We start from the raw sequence: 3,548 nt of genomic DNA, 5'->3' as shown, positions 1-3,548 counted from the left end.
TCCTAGTGTGACGACCCGCTTGATAAAAGCATGATTTAATTTTTTTTTTTCTTTTAAAAACCAATAACCCACAATAAAGCGGATTGTCACAGTGGCATGGCAATACCGCAGTATGCCACGAACCCATGCATTAACCTGATTGACAATATCATAAGTCTCACAAAGCTATATGCATCGTTCATGATTCATAAGAGTTCATATCCTTGCAGCGGAATATAAATATCATAAGACATAACATAACACATTAGAGCTAACAAATACATCTAAGTGAGTAAAGCTTACATACAAAAGAATGGCTATATAGAAGTGTCACATACGACATGAGCCATATACAAAATAACAATGCCTAAGCATGTACATGAATGCTCTACAAAAGAGGGCTATCAACTAGTCCTACAAAATAAAGACCCAATGTGTCCAGGCCTCAGGCACCGTGGTAACCCAGATACATAGCCACTGGATCATCATCTAGGGTCCCTGTACCTGCATCAACAACATCGTCTGCACCATGGGAATCACCACCACCCATGATGCAGGCGGATTTCATGAGCCCGCCGTCTCCATAAAATAGAGACGCTCAGCAGTATAGAACTCACTAGGCTTTCAAAAAGAATCATCATTTTAAAACATACTAGATTAGTTGTGAAAGTATACGTAAGCCCGATCTTCCGCTCTCGGAACATGCGCATACTAATCCATCTAACTTTATACATACTTACATATTATATAGCTTAACAATAAAACATATGAAAAGTCACCATGTATCATCTATCCATAACGATATACATACGCACGGTTCCATCTCCCGTCTCGTATGCATACTGATACGTCTAGCATAAAAATCATCATATGCAACAATGTAAGCATCATATATCATCATCATCATCATAACATTCATATGCCATGCAAGCTCATGCTCATCATTGTCATTCTTGTTTCTTGTTTCACTGTGTACCATTAGTCCCTGTCCTTACTCTGTTTGCCTCTACTTGTGCCATCTACAGAGTAAGGCCAATCCTTGTTTTGCTTGCCCCTACTTGTGCCATCTACAAAACAAGGCCGTTCTTACTTTGCTTGCCGCTACTTGTGCCATCTACAAAGTAAGACCAGTTACCTTTCCTTTAACATCATTTGTCTCTATCCTTACTCTGCTTGCCCCTACTTGTGCCATCTACAGAGTAAGGCCAATCCTTGTTTTGCTTGTCCCTACTTGTGCCATCTACAAAACAAGGACCGTTCTTACTTTGCTTGCCATTACTTGGGCCATCTACAAAGTAAGATCAGATACATTTCCTTTATCATCATTTATCCCTAACCTTACTTTGCTTGCCGCTACTTGGGCCATCTACAAAGTAAGATCGGGTTACTGTGCCTTTAACATTATTTGTCCCTAACCTTACTTTGCTTGCCGCTACTTGGGCCATCTACAAAGTAAGATCGGGTTACCTTTCCTTTATCATCATTTATCCCTAACCTTACTTTGCTTGCCGCTACTTGGGCCATCTACAAAGTAAGGCCGGTTACCGTGCCTTTATCATCACTTTCATGCAATCATATGTTATGCATGCTCATGTCAATAAATCCTTGAACTCATATGCTATCATAACTCATATCATAAAATCATAGAATCATGTCGTAAACCATACGAATTATCGAAATACTCATGACAACATAATCATCACATTATCTTACAAACCCATAAAAGCTCATAGAAACATTACATCAAACATTCATCCAACACATCTCATAGAACATCACCAATAATCATAGTATCTCAAACATCATACATCAATCGTTCAACCAAAACATCTTTTATACTTTAAAAATAGAACCCTTTTTGCCTAGTAAGTAAAATACTTACCTTTTTCGCTTGAGTACCCTTCGGTGGATTCTTTTCTCAACCACAATGCACCTAAGCATTTACATAATAAACACATAATTAAGCTCTATTCTTAACTTAACAATTCGCACTCTATAAAGATACTTGAGCACTACCAGTATCACGCTCCATAGGTCATCCCAAATCTATTCAACTAAAGCCCCTTAAATCCTTTACTTACATTTAATACATATATATAAGCTAATGCATTAATTATCCAATAACTTAGTTACATTGAACTATGATTCTACATCATAATATATTAGATCACTAAATCTTGACGCATACACAGACTCTAGGTTAAGCATTACACTTAACCTATAATTGTTATTCTCTTCTAAGCCATTTAATCTAGCAATTTACCCCAAACTTTATAATTCTCATAACACTTACTATAATCATGATTCTAATATGACATTAGAACCTAAACCCATATTCATCAATTTCCATGGAATCTCATGAAAACTTAGGATTAATTAACACTTGAAATGTAATTAACCCATTGAAATAACATTGCTATTGTTCATATACCTAAAGCCCCAAATTAATTCAAACCATATAAAATTAGGGTTTATGTCCATATTTTACCAATAAGTAAAATTGGAATTTCAACCCATTAATAAAATAACCCAAAACTTGAATAATGTATAGCAATCCACTACACACAAAAACCCCAAGCTAATTTTAGGAATTAGGCTTCTAATTAAAATTCCCCAATTTTTGGGCCTAATTAGAAATCCCCCAAATAAACATGCTTTCAAGCTTGATATACAATGGATAGAACAAAACCTTAAAGAGAAACTAAAAATTCAACCATATAACAAAATCCCCAAAATTCCTTTCAAGAACCCTAGTTTTTGGACCTAAAGAAATCCCTAATAATTCATGTCATTTTCGTTTCCTATAATCAATGGGTAAGATGAAATCACAAAGAAAAGCTTTAGCATTTACCATTCAAGCTTCCATGGCCAAAATCCCCCTTCAAATTCATCACTTCCCTTTTCTTTTCTTTTTCTTCTCCTTCTTCTTTCTCTTTCTTTCTCCCAGCCAGCAGTACCCCTCTCTCTCTCTCTCTCTCTCTCAATCTGCAGCTCTTTCTCTCCCAATCTAGGCGTGTGTGTGGGTTTGTGGAAGGAGAAAGAGTGAGGGAAAATGGGAAAAAGGGGGGCTGCTGTGTGTGTGCGTGAATGGGGGTGAGGGAGAAAGAAAGAAAGGAGGAAAGAAAGAAAGGATGGGGGAAAAAGTGGGCTGCTGCAGGGGGCCCACCAAAAGGCTTGTATTATTATTATTTTTTTGCATTTTTCTTTTAAAGCTAAGGAGATAAGGTATCTCCAATGACCAATGAAAATTTGACATGTGGTATAGGATAAGATTCTATTTCTATTTTAATGCCCCAATTATTTAAAATTGCAAGATTTATCCCTACCATTTATTTCAACTACAATTTACCCATACATATAATTATTTATCACACTAGGAATTATTATCCTAATACCGTTAATCCCATTTTATTATATCTATTATTCTAAATCATCATATGTTTTATCTCATTAATTAATTTAGATTACTATGAAGTTATTAATAACAAACTTAATAATTATCTAGGGCGTTACACCTAGGGCTTAGCATTGAAAATCCTTATGACTTCCTCAGTGATTTCGAAGCAATT

At 35.9% G+C, this 3,548-nt stretch overlaps 1 long non-coding RNA gene across 1 annotated transcript; it reads right to left on the bottom strand.

The window, feature by feature from the left end:
- Positions 1 to 260: 260 nt before the first annotated feature.
- Positions 261 to 3,057, bottom strand: LOC132183383 (uncharacterized). Its single transcript, XR_009440406.1, has 3 exons — positions 2,831 to 3,057; positions 1,862 to 1,912; positions 261 to 501 (listed from the first exon to the last, which is right to left on the bottom strand). It is a non-coding gene; the product is annotated as an uncharacterized LOC132183383 (long non-coding RNA).
- Positions 3,058 to 3,548: the final 491 nt, after the last annotated feature.

The sequence above is a fragment of the Corylus avellana genome, chromosome ca5 (genome assembly GCF_901000735.1).
Source record: "Corylus avellana chromosome ca5, CavTom2PMs-1.0".
Lineage (NCBI taxonomy): Eukaryota > Viridiplantae > Streptophyta > Magnoliopsida > Fagales > Betulaceae > Corylus > Corylus avellana.
The sequence above is the reverse complement of the archived record's forward strand: the minus strand, read 5'-3'. Positions and strand labels throughout refer to the sequence as shown.